Source organism: Sus scrofa, chromosome 3, assembly GCF_000003025.6.
Source record: "Sus scrofa isolate TJ Tabasco breed Duroc chromosome 3, Sscrofa11.1, whole genome shotgun sequence".
Taxonomy (NCBI): Eukaryota; Metazoa; Chordata; class Mammalia; order Artiodactyla; family Suidae; genus Sus; species Sus scrofa.
Genome location: NC_010445.4, coordinates 19,344,326 through 19,367,229, shown reverse-complemented (window position 1 = coordinate 19,367,229; position 22,904 = coordinate 19,344,326). Strand labels below are relative to the sequence as shown.

The 22,904-nt window shown below is 47.3% G+C and overlaps 1 protein-coding gene across 1 annotated transcript in view; it reads left to right on the top strand.

The window, feature by feature from the left end:
• Window positions 1-22,904, top strand: part of KIAA0556 (KIAA0556 ortholog) — a 217,901-nt gene that overhangs the window by 1,038 nt on the left and 193,959 nt on the right.

Here is a 22,904-nt window from a genome sequence, read left to right as displayed (position 1 = left end):
ACATAAGCTACTCTGAAAGCTCATTTTATAAATGGGAAGACTGAAGTCTAGAGAGACGGGTAGAGTCGGCTGGAATCCACATCCTTTTCCTCATTATACTCCTGTCCCTCACTTCTGGGAAAGTTGTTCCTTTGTGATATCCACTTAATGCGTTATGGGAAAAAATGAATGGAACAGTCTGTTCTGTGCTTCAAAGACATCATTGCCCTTTGTACTTCAGAGGTACTATAAAATGTTATTCACAGGTTTGCCCAGGTCATTGTCCCGTTGCTGTAAAACAGCAGTACTCAAATCTTTCTTTGGTCTCAGGATGCCTTTATGCTTTTACCTCAAAAGAGCTTGTGTATACTATGCCTATAATATTTACCACATGAGGAATTAAAGCTGACAAAATCTTAAAACATTTATCATTTATCAGTTCATTTAAAAATAATAACATGGAGTTCCCGTCATGGCACAGTGGTTGGCGAATCCGACTAGGAACCATGAGGTTGCGGGTTCGATCCCTGCCCTTGCTCAGTGGGTTAAGGATCCGGCGTTGCTGTGAGCTGTGGTGTTAGGTCGCAGACGCGGCTCAGATCCTGGGTTGCTGTGGCTCTGGCGTAGGCCGTCGGCTACAGCTCTGATTCCACCCCTAGCCTGGGAACCTCCATATGCCGCAGGAGCGGCCCAAGAAATGGCAAAAAGACAAAAAAATAAAAATAAAAAATAAAAAAATAAAAAATAAATAAAAATAAAAATAATAACAAGTGGGAGTTCCCGTCGTGGCTCAGTGGTTAACCCATCTGACTAGGAACCATGAGGTTGTGGGTTCGATCCCTGGCCTCGCTCAGTGGGTGAAGGAGCCGGCATTGCCGTGAACTGTGGTGTAGGTCGAAGACGCAGCTCGGATCCCGCATTGCTGTGGCCGTAGTGTAGGCTGGCAGCGACAGCTCTGATTGGACCCCTAGCTTGGGAACTTCCATGTGCCACGGATGCGGCCTTAAAAGACACACACACACACACACACACACACACAAAGTTAGTAGGAAAAGTGGCGTCGTTTTACATTTTCTTAAATCTCTCCAATAATCTGAAATAGCAAGACATGTTTCTGCTTCAGCAATCAAACTGTTGTGTTGTTATTTTGGCTGATGTATTTGAAGAAAATGGGGCCTCATGCAGATATATATTTGGAACAGGGAGTATTTTAATTGCCTTTTCAGATAACTCTGAAAGTAGATATTCTTTAACACTATTCCAAAAATTAATAAGTGGTAACTTCTCAAAGGTTAGTCACAACGTGGCATCTGAAACCATATTGGGGAATTTTGCACTCTGTTACATTAAAACCCATTGGTCTATTGGAGGTCCAGTCATGGCTCAGCAGAAACGAATCTGGCTAGTATCCATGAGGATGCAGGTTCCATCCCTGGCCTCACTCAGTGGGTTAAGGATCTGGTGTTGCCCTGAGCTGTGGTGTAGGTTGCAGATGTGGCTCAGATCTGAGGTTGCTGTGGCTGTGGTGTAAGCCAGAGGCTGCAGCTCCGATTCAACCCCAAGCCTGGGAATCTTCATATGCCAAGGGTACAGCCCTAAAAGACAAAAAAAAAAAAAAAAAAAACCAAAAACCGTTGGTGTATCTTGCTGTTTGGTTGGATATTTTACCCATGCATGATTTTATAACATTAGACATTGGTCATTTGGGAAAAAAAAAAATTTCTTTTTGTCTTTTTAGGGCCACACCTAAGGCATGTGGAGGTTCCTAGGCTAAAGGTCGAATCCAAGCTGTAGCTGGGGGACTACGCCACAGACGCAACAACATGGATATGAGGCGCCTGTGCCACCTACACCACAGCTCATGGCAACGCCGGATCCTTAATCCACTGAGCGAAGCCAGGGAAAGAACCCATGTCCTCATGGATACTAGTCGGGGAAAATGTTAGTCCACTGAGTTACGCAAGTCTTCTAAATGTTGACATTAGAAATATGATATTAAATGTCATATCATTGAACAGTAGCAAAAAAAAATCACATTCATTAGTATCACTACCTATCTTTTTTTTTTTTTTTTAGGGCTACACCCGCGGCATATGGAGGTTCCCAGGCCAGGAGTCCAATCAGAGATACAGCTGCCAGCCTATGCCTCAGCCACAGCAACTCGGGATCTGAGCTGAGTCTGCGACCTACACCACAGCTCATGGCAACGCCAGATCCTTAACCCACTGAGCGAGGGCAGGGATCGAACTTGCAACCTCATGGTTCCTAGTCGGATTTGTTTCCGCTGTGCCAGGAGCTCCCACCTGTCTTTTTTTTTTAAATAAAGAGTTTAAGTGGAGTTCCTGTCGTGACTCATCGGTTAATAAACCCAACTAGTTAGTAACCATTAGGACTCCGGTTCAATCCCTGGCCTTGCTCAGTGGGTTAGGGATCTGGCATTGCCATGAACTGTGATGTAGGCCAGCAGCTACAGCTCCAATTCGACCCCTAGCCTGGGAACCTCTATATGCCACTAGTGTGGCCCTAAAATAGTAAAAATGAATTTCCTACTTGTTTTCACTTGAACACTTGAATTTTAACATTAGCAAGAAATACTGTTAGTTGTTTCCTTGAAGTGTCAGGCTCACTTTTTTTGTATTTAAGAAAACTTCTGGGAGTTCCCGTCGTGGCGCAGTGGTTAACGAATCCGACTAGGAACCATGAGGTTGCGGGTTCGGTCCCTGCCCTTGCTCAGTGGGTTAACGATCCGGTGTTGCCGTGAGCTGTGGTGTAGGTTGCAGACACGGCTCGGATCCCGAGTTGCTGTGGCTCTGGCGTAGGCTGGTGGCTACAGCTCCGATTCAACCCCTAGCCTGGGAACCTCCATATGCCGTGGGAGCGGCCCAAGAAATAGCAACAACAACAACAACAAAAAAGACAAAAAAGACAAAAAAAAAAAAAAAAAAAAAGAAAACTTCTGCCAAATGCTCAACTCTAAATAATAGCAGTTTGTCTATAAGTTGTTTATTCAAGTAAAAGTGACATTTGATACAATATGTGGCTAATTCAGCTGGCAATTTAAACAATGGCAAAAGGGCTTCCTAGGATTAACTGTTATACTTTGGCTCATAGCCAAAGCGCTTTGTGTGTACTTCCTACTTTTTCACACAGAATATTAAAAAGATATGTCATCAGGAGTTCCTATTGTGGCTCAGAGGGTTAAGAACCTAAGTATCCATGAGATCACAAGTTCGATTCCTGGCATCGCTTAGTAGGTTAAGGATGGTGGTGTAGGCCTATAGCTGCAACTCAGATTCGACCCCCTAGCCCGGGAACTTGTATATGCCCTCAAAAAGACAAAAATAAATAAATTAATTAAAAATAAAAATACGGGGAGTTCCCATCACAGCTTAGTGGAAATGAATCTGATTTGTATCCTTGAGGACACAGGTTCAATCCCTAGCCTTGCTCAGTGGGTTCAGGATCCGGCATTGCCGTGAACTGTGGTGTAGGTCGCAGACATGCCTAGGATCTGGCGTTGCTGTGGCTGTGGCGTAGGCCAGCAGCTACAGCTCCAGTTCAACCCCTGGCCTGGGAACTTCCATAAGCCACAGGTGTGGCCCTAAAAAGACAAAAAAATGTACTCATGGGTTCAGGTTTAATAAAACTGATTTTTACTGTTTCATCAAGACATCCTTAAGTGTAATGTTTTTTGGTTTTATTGTCAGTACATGGCACTATAAAATATAATGACTGCTGGTACATTTTGGTGCCACTCAGGCTACAAGCAGTTTTACCTACTGTTGCTTTTATATCATCAGTGCAGATACCAGTGGAAAAGTCTTAGAAATATGATGAAGGTAGTCATTGAGCTTGGGAACCCCTCCTCCTCCCAGGATCTGGGAAATACACTTTGAGAAGCATTGCCATGGACCATTTGCAAGAGGTCTGCTCAGTCACTTTCTAATCGTTACCCTCTCAGGGCTCCTAGAGCACTATTATGGCCCAATGGAGGAATCTGTCCATTTTCCAGTTGGTTTCAAAAAGGAAAAGTTTTCTTCTAAGAAGGTGTTTGCCCTACGATTAGACTTAGCATTCTGAGGATCCCTTTTCCATTGTACTTTTTAAGACTTTGTGTTTTGTGGGAGTTGCCGTTGCAGCGCAGCAGAAATGAATCTGACTAGGAACCATGGGGTTGCAGGTTCGATCCCTGGCCTCGCTCAGTGGGTTAAGGAATCGGTGCTGCCCTGAACTGTGGTGGTGGTCACAGATGCGCCTGGGATCCTGTGTTGCCATGGCTGTGGTGTAGGCTGGTAGCTGTAGCTCCGATTAGACCCCTAGCCTGGGAACCTCCATATGCCACGGGTGCAGTCCTAAAAAACCAAAAAAAAAAAAAAAGACTGTGTTTTGCATGCAATTTTATAGGCACATATCTGTTGGGTAAAGTGAAGCATGCCTTAAGAAATTCTAGCCAAGGAGTTCCCGTTGTGGCACAGTGGTTAACTAATCCGACTAGGAACCATGAGGTTGCGGGTTCGATCCCTGCCCTTGCTCAGTGGGTCAGGGATCCCGCGTTGCTGTGGCTCTGGCGTAGGCCGGCGGCTACAGCTCCGATTGGACCCCTAGCCTGGGAACATCCCATATGCCGTGGGAGCGGCCCAAGAAATGGCAAAAAAAAGACCAAAAAAAAAGAAAAAAAGAAATTCTAGCCAATGAGATAAGTGAAGCCCAGCCTTGTTAGAAAGGTGTTTATGGGAGTTCCCATTGTGGCTCAGTGGTTAACGAGTCTGACTAGGAACCATGAGGTTGCGGGTTCAGTCCCTGACCTTGCTCAGTGGGTTAAGGATCCGGCGTTGCTGTGAGCTGTGGTGTAGATGGCAGATGTGGCTCAGATCTGTCATTGCTGTGGCTGTGGTGTAGGCCGGCGGCTACAGCTCCGATTGGATCCCTAGTCTGGGAACCTTCATGTGCCGCAAAAACGGGCCTAGAAAAGGCAAAAAGACCAAAAAAACAGAAAAAAGAAAAGAAAGAAAGGTGTTTACTTCCCAAACTCACAAAAACTTCAGTGTCTGATGGGTCTCCCCAAACTGATTTGTAGTTTGGTTTATCGCCTGTCCTAATCACTATAGCTTTTCACAAGATTTCTTCCTGGCCCATTGGTTTTGACTTTCAGCAGGTTCTTTCTGGCTCTGTGATGCAGCTTGGGGTAATGCTCATAGGTTTTGTGGGCCAGAGGTTCCTGTTTGAATCTCAGCTGTGTCCTCTGACCTCTCTGAGCCTCAGTTTTCCTATCAGTAAAGCGGAGGTGATGATGAAGCTTACCTTGTTTTGCCTGGCAATCCATTGGTAATTATTGTGGGTTTGGTGAGACGATGCATGAATGCACCTAAAACCAAGTCTGGTGTATGAAAAGCACTTTAGAAAAAACATTTTGGAGTTCCCGATGTGGCTCAGTGGTAACAAACCTGACTACTGTCCATGAGGTTGTGGGTTCGATCCCTGGCCTTGCTCAGTGGGTTAAGGATCCAGCCCTGCTGTGAGCCACAGTGTAAGGGGCGGATGAGGTTCGGATCCTGGGTTGCTGTGGCTCATGGTGTAGGCCAGCAGCTGCAGTCCCAGTTGAATCCCTAGCCTGGAAACTTCTACATGCCTCCGGCACAGCCCTAAAAAGAAAAAAGCAAAAGTTTTTAAATTGAAATGTAGTTGATTTACCATGTTGCGTTAATTTGTGCTGTACAGCAAAGTCATTCAGTTATACATACATATATACACTCTTTTTTACATTCTAATATAGAAGAATAAACAGCATTCCTATGTGGCAGGTAATCCTGCCACTATCTGCAAATGTGTAGACTTCTTCCACCTGCTGACAGAGGAAGGAGCAGGGAATCTGGGGAAGCTCTCCAGTAAATAATAACCTTTGTAATTAGCTCACTCTTTGCTTAAGAGAAAACCCAGTGTTTGACATTGTTTATTTACAGGAAAGGCAATCGGCAACGCATGAGTCTTCTGCCTCTGCAAATGTTCACCTTTATGTCAGTCGAATTTCCCCCAGTGCTTTTAAACTACAAGATGGCCTAGGAAAAAAAAATTCCACTCAGTTTCCCAGGAACATAATAATTAGACAAAAGTTCAGCACATCGAGATAATTAGAAAGGATTTTAAAGCTGTTCATTTGCTTTCGTTCCCCCTAGAGCGAATATTCGACATTTCCCCTGTTTATACTGTTCATTTGCTTAGCAAACTTTCTGAAAGAATTAATAATGCCAAGATGAAATTTAGCCTAGCTTGTCTAAATAATCCCAAACTGCAAAACGGGTGACGGTTGAATTCGGAAGGTTTTGCTAAAAGTGCATTGTCAGCCTGTCGGCTGTTTTCAGTTCTTGTGTGGTGTTTACCTGGGCTCCTGGTGATTTGTCTGTTTCTCTTCCTACTTAAATAAACCAAGCCAAAAAAAAAAAAAAAAAAAAAAACAAACAAAAAAAAAAACACACACAAAAAAAACCACAAACAACAACAACAACAAAAAAAACCCCAAGAAACTACGCACCCACAATGAAATAAAACAAAGCAAGCATTCAACAGGCAAAATAAATGTGTGGTCCACGTAGCTCTGCATCCGTTCTGCTTTCCTTCCTTCTTTGCTTCCATGCTTCTATCTGATTCATTTCTTTTCTCTTGTCTGTTCTTCAGTGTTTTTTTCCATCCTGTTATTTTAGCTCGCAGGGCTTGGCACACGCTGCCTCTTTTTCCCTGGGGCAGTCCTTCAGTGACTCCACACTGCAGCGCCTTTTGTGTGCTGGGATCCAGAGATATCAAGATAAGATTTAATCCAGGTTGAGTTCCCATCGTGGCTCAGTGGTTAACGAATCCGACTAGGAAAGACTAGGAACCATGAGGTTGCAGGTTCTATCCGTGGCCTTGTTCCGTGGGTTAAGGATCTGGCCTTGCCGTGAGCTGTAGTGTAGGTGGCAGACGAGGCTCGGATCCTGTGTTGCTGTGGCTGTGGTGTAGGCTGGCAGCTACAGCTCCGATTGGACCCCTAGCCTGGGAACCTCCATATGCCACGCGTGCGGCCCTAGAAAGAACAAAAACAAAAACACCCCAAAAAACCCCATTTAATCGAGGTGAATAGTTGATGGGAATTTACTGTACATTTTCTCCAAACTTTTCTGTAAAGTTGATTTTTTTCCCCCTTCTTTTTATGACCATACCTGTGGCACATGGAAGTTCCCAGGCTAGGGGTCCAATCAGAGCTACAGCTGCCGACCTAAGCCACGGCCACCACCAGATATGAGCCGAATCTGTGACCTATGCCGCAACTTGCGACAATGCCAGATCCTCAACCCACTCAGGGCCAGGGATTGAACCCGCATCCTTGTGAATACTAATCAGGTTCTTAACCCACTGAGCCACGATGGGAACTCCTCTGTAAAGCTGATTTTTAAAAAACATGTAAGTTTACAGAATGTTTAACCTTAAAAAGCAGCTGTAGGAGTTCCCGTCGTGGTGCAGTGGTTAACGAATCCGACTAGGAACCATGAGGTTGCGGGTTCGGTCCCTGCCCTCGCTCAGTGGGTTAACGATCCGGCGTTGCTGTGAGCTGTGGTGTAGGTTGCAGATGCGGCTCGGATCCCACGTTGCTGTGGCTCTGGCATAGCCCGGTGGCTACAGCTCCAATTCGACCCCTAGCCTGGGAACCTCCATATGCCGCGGGAGCGGCCCAAGAAAATGGCAAAAAGACAAAAAAAAAAAAAAAAAAAAAAAAAAAAAAGCAGCTGTAGCAAATTTGAAAATGAAATCTTTGTATCAGAGGTTGCAAATTGAGAGCCTTTGGCTGAGTCAGCCCACAGGCATATTTATTTGGTCCATGTTTATTTTTACTCTTTCTTTTTTGGCCACTCCCGAAGCAGGCAGAAATTCTGAGGCCAAGCATCAGACCCAGCCACAGCAGTGAGGATGGATGCTGAATCCTTAACCGTTAGGCCACCAAAGAACTCCATTTTTATTTATTTATTTTTCTTTTTAGGGCCACACCCGAGGCATATGGAAGTTCCCAGACTAGGGGTCGAATCGGAGCTATAACCGCTGGCCTACGCCACAGCCACATCAAGGCAGGATCCAGGCCTCGTCTGTGACCTACACCGCAGCTGAGGCCAGGGATCGAACCTGCAGTTTCAAGGTTACTAGTCGGATGCATTTCTGCTGTGCCACAACGGAAACTCCTTTACTTTTTTTTTTTTTTTTTTTTTTTGTCTTTTTGCCATTTCTTGGGCTGCTCCCGTGGCATATGGAGGTTCCTAGGCTAGGGGTCGAATCGGAGCTGTAGCTGCTGGCCCAGCAACTCGGGATTCCAGCCTTGTCTGCAACCTACACCACAGCTCACAGCAACGCCAGACCTTTAACCCACTGAGCAAGGCCAGGGATCAAACCCGCAACCTCATGGTTCCTAGTCGGATTCGTTAACCACTGAGCCACGACGGGAACTCCATCCTTTACTTTTTGAATTAGTTGTCAACATTAAAAAACGGGGAAATTTCTCATACATATCTGATGATGGTGTTTTCTTATAATTATCAATCAAGTCAATGTCGCCATCTCAATAAGTATCAATACAGATAACATCAAATTGGAATTTCCCCCGTAGCAGCAGTTCCCTCTTAGAAGCTCATCACAGCCCCTACCTGGCTGGCTTCCAGCATTGCCTCTGATGACTGCATGGGCCCCATAGGCATTTGAAGTTACAATCCCACTCTAGTATTAACTGGGACAATTTTGAGAATCCTCATCGACTGCATTGTGTGCCATACTGTGTTTTACTGGTTCTTTCAGTTTTAGTCTGGAAATAAAGGAGGGAGGGGATGCGATGTAGTCTCTGCCCTTAAGAACTTCATAGTTGGAGTTCCCTTTGTGGCTCAAAGGAAACGAATCTGACTAGTATCCATCCATGAGGACGCAGGTTCGATCCCTGGCATCGCTCAGTGGGTTAAGGCTCCGGTGTTGTGATGAGCTGTGGTGCAGGTCGCAGATGCAGCTTGGATCTGGCATTGCTGTGGCTGTGGTGTAGGCAAGTGGCTATAGCTCTGGTTCGACCCCTAGCCTGGGAACACCCGTATGCCATGGGTGCGGCCCTAAAAAGATACAAAAAAAAAAAAAGAACTTCATAGTCCAGTGAGAAAGCCAGACATAAACAGGTAACTATAGTCCCACTTGGGGATCCCCAGACGATAACATGCCTTGCCCAAAACACTCTGGTCCACTACTGGCTTTTTGTAAATAAAGTTTTATTGGAACACAGCCACGCGCATTTGCATCCAAATACACACCCAAGTCTGTGGCTGTGTTTATGCTTCAGTGGCAGAGTTGACTACGCATGACAGAGACCATATGGCCCACGAAGCCAGAAATATTCACTGTCTGGCCCTTCGCAGAAGTTTGCCAGCTTCTGCCACGGAGGATCCAATCTGGTTCTTCAGACCGATCAGTATGATGCTGCTCATTTGACACCACGCCGCCAGCCGGTGGCAGAACCAGGACTTGGCTGAATAAAGTCTAGACTTTAGGATGTCTTCAGAGACCTGTTGTAGCCCTGCCCCTGCCCGTGTGTGGCCCAGTTCTCACACCCGGAGAGCCAATTCCACGCTGGCAGAAGAATAGACACGTTTATAAGATGCTGCCCTGGGTTACTTTCTTAGCTCCCCCAGGATCTGACCCTGCCTTACACCTCTTTTCCCACAAGGAGAGGGCTTGCTAGAGCAACAGGGTGGATTGGAATAAGCTTGGAACTGTTTACAGAGCATTGCAGGCAGGAATTCAAGGGAGCTTCCCCTGTTCTCAATACCACTTTACAGACCGCTGATGCCCTGGGGGGTTTGGAACAGCCCCTCTGAGTAGCCTTAACAACTGCCCTGTGGGAGTTCCCGTGGTGGCTCAGTGCTAAGAGTCCACCCCACTAGGATCCATGAGGATGCAGGTTCGATCCCTGGCCCTGCTCAGTGGGTTAAGGATCCGGCATGGCTGTGAGCTGTGGTGTAGGTGGCAGACTCGGCTCGGATCCTGCGATGCTGCTACTGTAGTGTAGGCCGGCAGCTGTAGCTCTGATTTGACCCCCAGCCTGGGAACCTCCATATGCTGTGAGTGTGACCCTAAAAAGCAAAAGCAAAAAAACCCAAAAAAACAAAAAACAAAACTTAGGATGACACAAGAATCTTCCCTTGCATCTTTTCTGTAGGAGGGAAAACCTCTCAGATCTGCCCTTTAAGTGGCAACTTGGACTTGACCTCTGTGCCAGAGAGACAAGTGCGGGGACAGGGAACCAGAAGTATCATGCCATCAGGGGGGCCATTGCCCTCAGCTCCTGACAACTGTTGCTAGACAGGAATGCAGGCCCTGTATCCACAGATTTTTTAGGTTTTCAAAAGAATCCAGAACTTGAGATTTGTAAATGTGAAATCACCCAAGCTTTAAATGTTGGCTGAAAAAGAAACTTTTTTTAAACAATTTGGAAACCAGACAATATATGGGTTGGGTTTAGCCAGTGTGGGACTTTGGATGTAGCCTGATCAGAATCCTTTATCAGAGGTAGAGACCGAGGCAAGGTGGGAGTGGGGTGGAATTCAGAGCCCCTGATGGGCACCCCCCGGGTGTGGAGAACAAGGCCCCCGGATTCCTTTCAGTGCAGCGCCCTTACCCCGCCACAGCCACAAAGCCTCTGTCCTAATGAGCCTGCGCAGTGGGAAGTTCTACCTCCGGCCTCCATTGAGATGCAGATTTCATTTTAAAGCCGCGGAGGGGGACCCACTTCCTCTCTTCCTGTTGATGCTCACCTGTGCCTCCCTCATCCCGGGAGGCGTGGACTCTGACTAATGGGGCTCCAATTCTGGTGACGCCTCTTCCCAGCCACATGATCTGGGGTGGGGGATAGTTACCTCATTTCTCACTGCCTAGTTATAAAGTGGAGATTCATCGTAGGAACTTCCCACGGGGCTGCCGTGAGAACCAAGTGAATTCATCCGCCTAAAGCCCTTAGAAGGGTTCCCAGCGTGTAATTGGCTCTCGGTGACAATTAGCTCTCAGAGGGGAGTTCCGGTTGTGGCTCAGCGGTTAACGAACCCGACTGGGATCTATGAGGATGCGAGTTTGATCCCTGGCCTCGCTCAGTGGGTAGAGGATCTGGTGGTTGCTGCGTAGGTTGCAGACACGGGTCGGATGTGGCTGTGGTGTACGCCGGTGGTTGCAGCTCCCGTTGGACCTCTAGGCTGGGAACCTGCATATGCCTCTGGTCCGACCCTAAAAGGCAAAAAAAAAAAAAACCCCCAAACCCCAAACCCCCGAAACAATTAGCTCTCAGAGGAAGGAATGCATCTTTTTTCTTAGGATGGGGGTGGGGGACTTCCTGCACCATTCTCATGTTTTTCTACGTGAAAACATGGTAGTTTGGCAGATTATTTTTTGGGGGGTGGGATGAAAATATTTAGAAGATACTCTAATTTGGACACACACACACATTTTCACAAATGCAATGTCCTCACTTCTATGGGGAGCGGGGATGGAAGGATGGGGCTGGGTGGGGTGTGGAGTGGGAGTGGGCTGGGGGCGTTGTATGGTGAATATAGAGATAGACCAAAGTCCATTATGGCCCAGGACGCATGCTGTCACGTAGGCCACTGATGAGATTACAGAATATGTGGCATTTACTTATTGTCACGATTTCAAATGAAAAAAAAAATCAATATTTTCCAATTGTATCCAATGGTGTATTAAACTGACTTTGTCATATTTCATATTTCACCATCCCAGAAGGAGCAGGGGGAAAGGGTCAGAAAAGCACATTAGACGAGAAGATGAAGTCTTTTTTGTTTTTATTTTTTATTTATGTATTTTCCGCTGTACAGCATGGGGACCAAGTTACACTTACGTGTATATGTATTTTTTCCACCCTTTGTTCTGCTGCGATACAAGTATCTAGACATAGTTCTCAGTACCATTCAGCAGGATCTCATTGTACATCCATTCCAAGAGCAATAGTTTGCATCCGATGACCCCAAGCTCACCATCCCTCCCACTCCCCCCTGCCCCGAGCAGCCACAAGTCTATAAGAAAATGAAGTCTTTACAGCCATTTGTCATCATGCCTCCTCCTGTCCCTTGCAGCATTGTCCATTCCGAAATTTTGTCATTCATTCATTCATTCATTCATTCATCGATTTCAGAAATATCTCCCAGTGCCTGCTCCCTTCCAGGCACTGTTCCAGGTGTGGGTAATTCAGTCATTAAAAAAAAAAAAAACCAAACCAAAACAGACAGCAGTCTCTGACTTCACAAAGCTGATATTTAGTGAGGCAGACAGACCACATCAGCAAAAAAACGATCAGATAAGTACCACGCAGATTAAAGTAGGGAGGATTAAGGGCGATTCATTCTGAACAGGTCGGTCCCTTTAAGCCGAGATCTGATTGATGAGAAGGAGCCAGCGTGAGAAGACGGAGGGGGTGAGGACAAGGGCTCAGAGGCAGGAAGGGACCCTGAGTCCAAGGAACTGAAGAAGGACTCGGGGGCGGAGGCTTCAGAGATGCGAACACGGAGGAAGGAGGGAAATGTACCAAATGAAACATCCCAGAGGGTCCATCAGGCAAGTGAGATGGTCCAATTTCTAGATGGCTGCAGTGGGAAAAGCCAGCAAAAGTGGAGGGAGGAGATCTAGCCGGTGGCTCTTGAAAGATGACAGGGTTCACAAAGGTATGATGGAGAGGAAGGGGACAGATTCAGGATGAGTTTGGGCACCGAGGTCAATGGAACTCACTGAGATCCACAAATAGCTGTTTCCAGGGGAAGAAGCCGCTGACTGCTAAGTACCTACTATGTGCAGAACACTATTCTAAGCGTTTCCCACTTACTATCTTAACCATAAAAATGGCCTGACCTGGAGTTCCCGATGTGGCTCAGTGGTTAACGAATCCGACTAGGAACCTTGAGGTTGTGGGTTCAATCCCCGGCCTTGCTCAATGGGTTAAGGATCCAGCGTTGCTGTGAGCTGTGGTGTAGGTTGCAGATGCGGCTCGGATCCCACATTGCCGTGGCTGTGGTGTCGACTGGTGGCTACAGCTCTGATCCAACCCCTAGCCTGGGAACCTCCATATGCCGTAGGAGCAGCCCTAGAAAAGGCAAAAAAAAAAAAAAAAAGAAAGAAAAAAAGGGCCTGACATGGAATTGGAACTATCAGGTGTCCTGAACAGGTAATGAGTGGCTGAGCCAGCCAGGCTGACCCAGACCCTACCCTCGCAGCCACTGCCCAGCCTCGACCCCGGACTCTCATCTGATTACGAAACCAGCCCCCAAAATGCATGGCTTTACATTTCGAAAGCAAGCCAATGCGTGGAACGGTGTGCAGGTTATAAATAACCTTTTCTAGCTGCCAGCTGCTGTTTAGGGTTGGAAAGGAAAAGAGGATCTTAGCATGACTTGTTTATCTCGGGGAATTTGGCAGTCAACTGGGTCCCTGGGAATTTGAGTTAAACAGAAAATGCAAAGGCAGAGTGACAGGGATATTGTTTGGGGCTTTCAGAAGCCAGGATGTGACTTAAAGGCCCAGAACCAGCCTGGAGGTGCACGGGGGCGGGGGGAATTGAAGAGGAAAGCGCGTCACAGCGCGCCCAGCGTTTGTTTCCTTGCCTCTCAGCCCTGCTCTTTGTCTAATAGGTTTTTGTTATTATGATGAGATTTCCTGAAAGAGGTCTCGCTTCCCCACCTCCACCCCCAAAGGGTCCTGGGCAGCACGTTAAGAAAATAATGGGAGGACTGGGAGATTCTCCTGTCTTCTGCCTAATTATCTCTTAGGCTGGAACTAGAAGCCTGTTTTCTCCTTCTCTTTTTCTTTTCACCACCTTAACCTGCAGCACATGGAAGTTCCCAGGCCAGGGATCGGACCGGAGCTGCAGCTGCGGCCTGTGCCACAGCCACAACACCACCAGATTTGAGTCACATCTACAGCCTATGCCCCAGCTTGTGACAACGCCGGATCCTTAACCCACTGAGCGAGGCCAGGGATCGAACTCGCATCCCCAAGGAGACAACATTGGATCCTTAACTCACTGAGCCACAAGGAGATCTCCCTAGAGGCCTGTTTTCTTAGGCCCGTCCGGAGCTTTGAAAAAATTGTAATTACTTGTCCACATTTAAAAATTAGAAGCTTTCAGAGTTCCCATTGTGGCGCAGCGGAAATGAATCCGACTAGGAAACATGAGGTAGCGGGTTCAATCCCTGGCCTCACTCAGTGGGTTAAGGATCCGGCGTTGCCGTGAGCTGTGGTGTAGGATTCCGAGTTGCTGTGGCTCTGGCGTATGCTGGCAGCTACAGCTCTGATTAGACCCCTAGCCTGGGAACCTCCATATGCCGAGGGAGCAGGCCCAGAAAAGGCAAAAAGACAAAAAAAAAAAAAAAATTAGAAGCTTTCGCATAAAACTAGACTTCTCTAGAAAAATCTAACCCAAGACAACTGAGCCCTCATTCCTGCATGGAAACCCATGGCTGGAGACAGATAGCGATTCCTCATCAGGCTGGGCTGCCCTGTTCCCACGCTGCCACCTTCCTCTGCCTCATATGTCTCTGCAGAGGCTGTAGGGGGAAGCCAAGTCCAGATTCAGGAAGCTGGGGTTGGGTGGTGAGGACAGTGGGGCCAGGAGCTCCCATTCCTGCAGTTGAGGAAGGGCATTCAGGCAAGGCAGGCCTTAGGGTGTGATAAACACTAGCTGCTAACGAACCCAAGTTTGCTCTCTTTTTTTTTAGGGCCACACCCGCGGCATATGGAGGTTCCCAGGCTAGGGGTCCCATCGGAGCTACAGCCGCTGGCCTCCACCATAGCCAAAGCAACGCCAGATCTGAGACATGTCTGCAACCTACACCACAAGTCATAGCAGTGCTGGATCCTTAACCCACTGAGTGAGGCCAGAGATCGAACCCGCAACCTCATGGTTCCTAGTCTGAATCGTTTCTGATGCATCAGGGCAGGAACTCCCCAAATTCTTTCTCTTGGCTGTTCTGTGACCTTGGGCAAGTTGCTTTGCTTCTCTGGGCCTCGAAGCTTTGATGTTACACATGAGAGGGAATCCCAGGAGCTCTCACCTGGGGAGGAACCCGACAGTGGCAGGTGCCTCTAGGCACCAGAACACCGAGAGTTCCGCACAACCTGTCGGGATAGGTCTCAATCTTCCTTTCTTGTTTTCTGTTTTCTTTTCCCTTTCTCTTCTGATCTAGCCATTTCATACACAACTGCGCCCTCAAATAAATGAGCAGGTCACCCCCAGCCTCCTGGCTTAGCTCAGAAACTGTTGTTTCCATTTCCAGAAATCATATTTTGCCATCATTTCATTCTTATCTCTCACACATGACAGACTGAGCTCTTAAAAGAAGGCAGTTTGGAGTTCCCGTCGTGGTGCAGCGGAAATGAATCTGACTAGGAACCATGAGGTTGCAGGTTCAATCCCTGGCCTCGATCCGTAGGTTAAGGATCCAGCGTTGCTGTGAGCTGTGGGGTAGGTCTCAGACTCGGCTCAGATCTGGCGTTGCTGTGGCTGTGGTGTAGGCCGGCAGCTGTAGCTCCAATTTGACCCCTAGCCTGGGGACCTCCATATGCCGAAACTGCAGCCCTAAGAAGCAAATGAAAAAAAAGAAAAGAAAAGTCGTTCTTGTGCATGTGCCTTCCAGGTGGTTCTTTGTACAAATAGAACCAATATGAATGTATAGAGAAAAAAACTTCCTCTTTCATAGACAAAAAGTTAAACAGGACATCAACTTTCTGCTCCTTGAGTTTTTCACTTAGCATATGGTCGTCTTCTAGGCTTGCTCTTCTTTCATCCAGTATTCCATTCCATTGTGTGGATCTGCCATAGTTAGTCAGCCAGCCCCACTGATAGACCTACGGGCCATTTCTAATATTTGCCATTGCAAATTATGATGCAGCAAATGCCTTGTGCGTGCATTTGCTTCCTGTTTGTAGAGGTATTTCTCCCCCGTAGATGCCTAGAAGTAACATTGCTAGCTCAAAGGGATGCTGCCAAAAGCCTTTTTTGAGGATATTGTCAAAATCCCCTCCAAAGGGCCTGTGTTATTTTGTATTTCTCCCAGCAATGCTCAGAAATGCCTGCTTCCCAGCTCTTGCCAGCAGTATATTGTCAAACCTCTGGATTTCTGCCAGTCTGATGGGCTGAGACTAAGTGGCATCTCAGTGGGGTATTTGTCATTTAAATTAAATTATGGAGGTATATAAAATGAGAGCAAAGCGAGCCCTCATGTTTGACTTTTTTTTTTTTTTTTTTTTTTTTGTCTTTTTAGGGCTGTACCCATGGCATACGGAAGTTCCCTGGCTAGGGGTGCAATTGGAGCTGCAGCTGCCAGCCTACACCCCAGCCATACAATGCCAGATCTGAGCTGCCTCTGCGACCTACACCAGAGTTCATGGTATCGCCGGATCCTTAACCCACTGAGCGAGGCCAGGGATCGACCCCGCATCCTCATGAATTCTAGATGGATTCGTTTCCACTGTGCCACAACAGGAACTCCCTAAATCCTCTAGGAGTCCAAAGTCTATTAAAAAGCTGCATCACAGAAAGAATTCCTGAAGCCACACTGCCTCTCCTGTACACTTTTGCCTTCTTGGACTTCTCTTTAACCTGACTGAGGAGCATTGTAGCCTAGTGGTTAAGAATGCAGGCACTGGAACCAGATTTACAGTCTTAATTTAATGAATTAAATCAAGGCTCTGCTCATTAGCTGGGTGATATTATACAAGTTTTCTAACTTCTTTGGGTCTCCACGTGCTCTTCGGACAAGTGGGATAATAATGGTCCCTATTTCTTTTCTTTCTTTCTTTCTTTCTTTCTTTCTTTCTTTCTTTCTTTCTTTCTTTCTTTCTTTCTTTCTTCCTTCCTTCCTTCCTTCCTTCCTTCCTTCCTTCCTTCCTTCCTTCCTTCCTTTCCTATTTTAGGGCCACATTCTCGGCAAAGGGAAATTCCCAGGCTAGGGGTCCAATCGGAGCTACACCTGCCGGCCTACACTGCAGCCACAGCAACACAGAATCTGAGCCGCATCTTGGACCTACACTACAGCTCACGGTAATGCCAGATCCTTAACCCACTGAACGAGGTCAGGGATAGAACCCGTATCCTCATGGATCTTAGCTGGCTTCGTTAACTGCTGAGCCATGAAGGGAACGCCAGTGGTCCCATTTCATAAAGTAGCTGTAAAGAGTAAAGGAGTTGGGGAGTGTCCGTCGTGGCTCAGTGGTTAACGAATCTGACTAGGAACCATGAGGTTCGTTCCCTGGCCTTGCTCAGTGGGTTAAGGATCTAGCGTTGCCGTGAGCTGTGGTGTAGGTCGAAGACACGGCTCGGATCCCGAGTTGCTGTGGCTGTGGCGTAGGCCAGCAGCTACAGCTCTGATTGGACCCCTAGCCTGGGAACCTCCATATGCCAAGGGAGCGGCCCTAGAAAAGGCAAAAAGACCAAAAAAAAAAAAAAAAAAAAAAGAGTAAACTAGTTGGTTTGCATGCTTAGCGGGGAGCTCAGTTCCTGGCGTATAAGAAGCCCTGCTAAGGTGCGCTCACTGGATTAGGAAGGAAGATGGTGATAATGACGGTGGTGGTGATGATGGTGGCAAGAGAGGTGCTGATGCTGGGGATGACGGCGATTAGGGTCACCCTGAGCCCGACCACTTACGAGCTGCATTTCTCTGGCCTTAAGCAAGCAGCTCAGTCACTCATCCTCTGTTTCTCTGGTCTCCATTGGTTTGTACTAATGGCTTTAGTGCTGCTCATCGAAAGCAAGAGTCAGCAAACTGCAGCCTGGGGGCCAGATTTGGCCTGCTACCTGTTTTTGTGAATAAAGTTTTATTGGCACCCAGTCACACCCATTTGTTTACATATTGTCTGAGGCTGGTTTCATGCTCTGAGTAGTTGCACCAGAGACCTTGTAGCCTCATGACCTTATGGCCAAAAATAAAAAAAAAAAAAATTTACTCTCTGGTCCTTCACAGGAAAAGTTTATCAACCCCCAATCTATTTTTTTTTTTTTTTTTTTTTTTTTTTTTTGTCTTTTCAGGGCCGCATGTGCCGCACATGGAGGTTCCCAGGCTAGGAGTCTAATCAGAGCTGTAGCCACCGGCCTACACCACAGCCATAGCCACCCAGAATCTGAGCCACGTCTGCGACCTACACGGCAATGCCGGATCCTTAACCCACTGAGCAAGGCTAGGGATCGAACCCACAGCCTTATGGTTCCTAGTTGGATTCGTTAACCACTGAGCCCCAATGGGAACTCCTATTAACCCCCTAATCTAAAAGAGTGTTTGTGAAGATGCCAGGCGATGAAGCTTGTGCCTAGAACCTGGCCCATAGTAGGTGACCAGTCCATTGGAGCTGTGTCAACTAATTGGTTAAGCTTCATGAACTCAGTGCCCCGTCCTTTGCCCCACCCCTGCCAGTCTCCTCCTACCCGGAGAGGAAAAAATAAAGGGAATAATTACACCACCAATAGTTTAATTAGAAACACTATAACAGGAGTTCCCCTGTGGCTCAGAGGAAATGAATCCGTCTAGGAACCATGAGGTTGTGGGTTTGATCCCTGGCCTCGCTCAGTGGGTTAAGGATCTGGCATTGCCGTGAGCTGCGGTGTAAGTCGAAGATGCAGCTTGGATCCCAAGTTGCTGTGGCTGTGGTGTAGGCCGGCAGCTGTAGCTCCGATTGGACCCCTAGCCTGGGAACTTCCACATGCCATAGGTACAGCCTTAAAAAGCAAAATAAATAAATAAACCAATGAATGAATAAATAAACCCACTGAACATTATATTTGACATATGGATGTATTTTATCACACACTGTGCCTTTCCATATGCACCAAATGCTACAGCTGCACATGCGTCTACATCAATGGATGTAAAAAGCTGTGTCCTGGAGACTGTACTTTCCAGGAGGTTTCAGACTCTTTTTCAAGGATAATTTTGACACTGATTTTCCTTTGCCTGATGACTTCAGAAGCTAACAGCCAAGGAAGCTGCAACTGCCCTCTAAATGATAGCGATGAATATGATTATCTGCGTCGAGAGCAAAGTAAAACTGAAGCGGCAGAAGCTTCTAACCATTGAAAATTAATCCTAAGTGCAGATAAAATCTCTCAGAAGGCGTAAGTGGGAGAATGGTATTATATTTACAAAAATTCAATGCAGCCACTTTTCCCCAGGCACACATCTGTTTTATAAAGTGAGGTGCACACGTAGCATTTACATTTGGCCTTATTTACGGGTTCCTGACTGAAGCTGGCAGGTCACCTTGCAAAACACAGAGGAACACCCCCTTAATTTTGCAAGCAGCATATATTGGTATTAATGTCACCTTCTTCCCCGTTCCTGAGTTGCTGGGAGGATAAAATGAGATCTAGGCAGGAAGGTGCACAGAGAAGCCAAGTGCAGAGGCAGGCACCGTGTGATCTGATGCCGTCTGTCCTTGGGGAGAAGGAGCTGTCTTCACATTGAGCCACCTGAAGGAGAGAGGGGCTCCATCGGGTGAAGATAGAGGCATTAGAGAACAAACGTGCATAATTAGAGCCAATTATCTTCATTGGAAAATAAGCAAATTCTTTTCCAATGTAATGAATAAACAAGCTTCCAATTAACTCCAGTAGAAAGATTTGCTTTCAAACTTCCCTGGTTAAGCTCTCCGTTCTTTGTACTAATATTTTCTTTTGATGGCCCACCTTTTTTTTTTTTTTAACTGTTCTTTATTAGTATAACAGAACTTTAGAGATGGAAAGCAAACCCAGAGGTGATTCAGGCTCATTCTCATTTAAAAATGGGAGGGGGAGGGAGTTCCCGTCGTGGCGCAGTGGTTAATGAATTCGACTAGGAACCATGAGGTTGCGGGTTCGGTCCCTGCCCTTTCTCACGGCGTTGCCGTGTAGGTTGCAGATGCGGCTCGGATCCTGTGTTGCTGTGGCTCTGTCGTAGGCCGGTGGCTACAGCTCCGATTGGACCCCTAGCCTGGGAACCTCCATATGCCATGGGAGTGGCCCAAGAAATGGCAAAAAAAAGACAAAAAATAAAAAATAAATAAAAAATAAAAAAATAAATAAAAATGGGAGGGGGGTTAACGAACCCGACTAGGATCCATAAGGATGCAAGTTCCATCCCTGGCCTCACTCAGTGGGTTAAAGATCCAGTGTTGCCTTGAGCTGTGATGTAGGTCACAGATGCTGCTCCGATCTGGCGTTGCTGTGGTGTAGGCTCCAATTCAACCCCTAGCCTGGGAACCTCCATATGCCGCAGGCGCGGTCCTAAAAAGTAAAAAAAAAAAAAGGGGGGGGTGGGGGAGAGAAAATGCAGCCCAGAGAGAATCTGTTGGGTCCTGTGACTTATCTAAGATCTTATAACTGGTCAGCGGTCCACTGGTATGTGTCCGACCAGCACAGGAAGGGCCACAGCCAGACCCTGGGTCTGCCATGTTCACCCCTGGACCAGCTCCGTTTCCCTCCTGCTCCCTCCCTCCCTTTGCTCTGGGCTTTGCTTGGTCCTGCTGACATCTTACTTGCCTCGGCACCATCTCTGCTGCTAGAGCAGCCTGGTCTGTCAGCAGAGCAGCCCTGCCCTCCCTCTGGTCCACTCTGTCCCCTCCCAGCCCCAGGCCCGTCTCCACGCAGGCCTGGCTCTGCCTTCTCAGGCCCCTGCCTGCTATGTTGTCTCTGATCAGCTTTACGGCCCTTGACTCACAGCCAGGGCGGGTGTAGGCAAGGCTTTGGAGGAGCTGTCTACCCTAACTCCTGCCCTAGAGCATCAGGGATCAGGGGGTCAGGATAAAAGTGACACACCGGCTGGATCATTTTATCTCTAAATCCGGGGCTATTTTCTTTTCTTTTCTTTTTTCTTTTTTTTTTTTTTGTCTTTTTAGCTATTTCTTGGGCCGCTCCTGCGGCATATGGAGGTTCCCAGGCTAGGGGTCGAATCAGAGCTGTAGCCACCGGCCTGCGCCAGAGCCACAGCAACGCTGGATCCAAGCCGAGTCTGTAACCCACACCACAGCTCACGGCAACACTGCATCGTTAACCCACTGAGCAAGGGCAGGGATCGAACCCGCAACCTCATAGTTCCCAGTCAGATTCGTTAACCACTGCGCCACGACGGGAACTCCGGGGCTATTCTCTGTTTTACTTCATGCACTTTATTTTTTTAGAACAGATTTCGGTTCACAGTGACAATTCAGTGGACGGGGAGTTCCTTGCTGGTCTAGTGGTTAGGACTTGGTGCTTTCATGGCTGGGTTCAATTCTTAGTCTGGGAACTGAGATCCTACCTCAAGCTGCTGTACACCTTGGCCAAAAAAGAAAGAAAGGGGAAGAGGAGGGGGAGTTCCCGTCCTGGCGCAGCGGAAACGAATCTGACTAGGAACCATGAGGTTTCGGGTTTGATCCCTGGCCTTGCTCAGTGGGTTAAGGATCCGGCGTTGCCATGAGCTGTGGTGTGGGTCGCAGACGAGGCTCAGATCCTGCGTTGCTGTGGCTCTGGCGTAGGCCGGTGGGTACAGCTCTGATTAGACCGCTAGCCTGGGAACCTTCATATGCCTCGGGAGCGGCTCAAGAAATAGCTAAAAAGACCAAAAAAAAAAAAAAAAGGAAAAGAAAAAGGGGAAGAGGAGGAAGGAAGGAAGGGAGGGAGGGAGAAATTGAGTGGAAAGTACTGAGTCCATACGTATACAACCTCCCCCACTGTCAACATCCCATATCACAGTGGGATGTTTTCCTGGGCAATTTGTCATCTTTAAGGTTCTTTGGTCTTAAGGCCAGCACCCCCTAAAAGACAAAAAACAAGCATGCAAGCACACACAGAGAGAGAACCTACTCTAAGTAGGTGGCTGTGGATGGCAGGCAGTTGGTTTCAGATCAGTTCATTCTGTCTTTTTTTTTTTTTTTTTTGGCTTTTTTTTTAGGGCCAAACTTGCAACATTTGGAGGTTCCCCGGGTAAGGGTCGAATCGGAGCTACAGCCGCCGGCCTACCCCACAGCCACAGCAACGCTAGATCTGAGCTGAATCTGCAACAGCTCATGGCAACGCCGGATCCTTAACCCACTGAGCAAGGCCAGGGATCGTACCCGCAACCTCATGGTCCCTAGTTTGATTCGTTTCTGCTGAGCCACAATGGGAACTCCAATGCCGGATCCTTTAGACCACTACACTGGACTTGGGATTGAACCCATACCTCCTCAGTGACCCAAGCTGCAGTTGGATTCTTAACCCACTGTGCCACAGCAGCAACTCCAAGGAATCCTTTTATAATGGACGCTTCCATCAAAGTGGTGAAAACTGCATTTGGAACAACTTATTTAAACATCACGATGTCGGAGTTGCCGTCGTAGTGCAGTGGAAATGAATCTGACTAGGAACCATGAGGTTGCAGCTTTGATCCCTGGCCTCACTCAGTGGTTTGAGGATCCTGCGTTGCTGTGGCTCTGGCGTAGGCTGGCAGCTGTAGCTCCAATTAGACCCCTAGCCTGGGAACTTCCATATGCCACGGGTGTGGCCCTAAAAAAGACAAATACACAAATAAATAAAAAATAAATAAACATGATGTCCAATTGTTAGTCTTCTAGTTTTCCCAGAAAAGCAACAATTCTCTCTGAAACTGCCCATCATGTGACATGCCCATCATCAAATGACGACTGCTGATTCACACCTGCACCAGCACCTCTGTGGCGAGTCGGGGGGTTTGGTGCAGCGTATTGGCACATTCTCATCAAAGGAGATGGGATACGCGCCGGGGAAGGCATTTTATATAATTCCAAACAATTTAATAAAAATGTAATTCGCCTGGGAAAAACTACAGTCTGTCAAGCCCTTGCAGAGTGCAGATAATGTTCCAGATTAAAGAGCGGAGGCTTTGTTCATTATAGTCCAATAATGTGTGTGTGTGAAT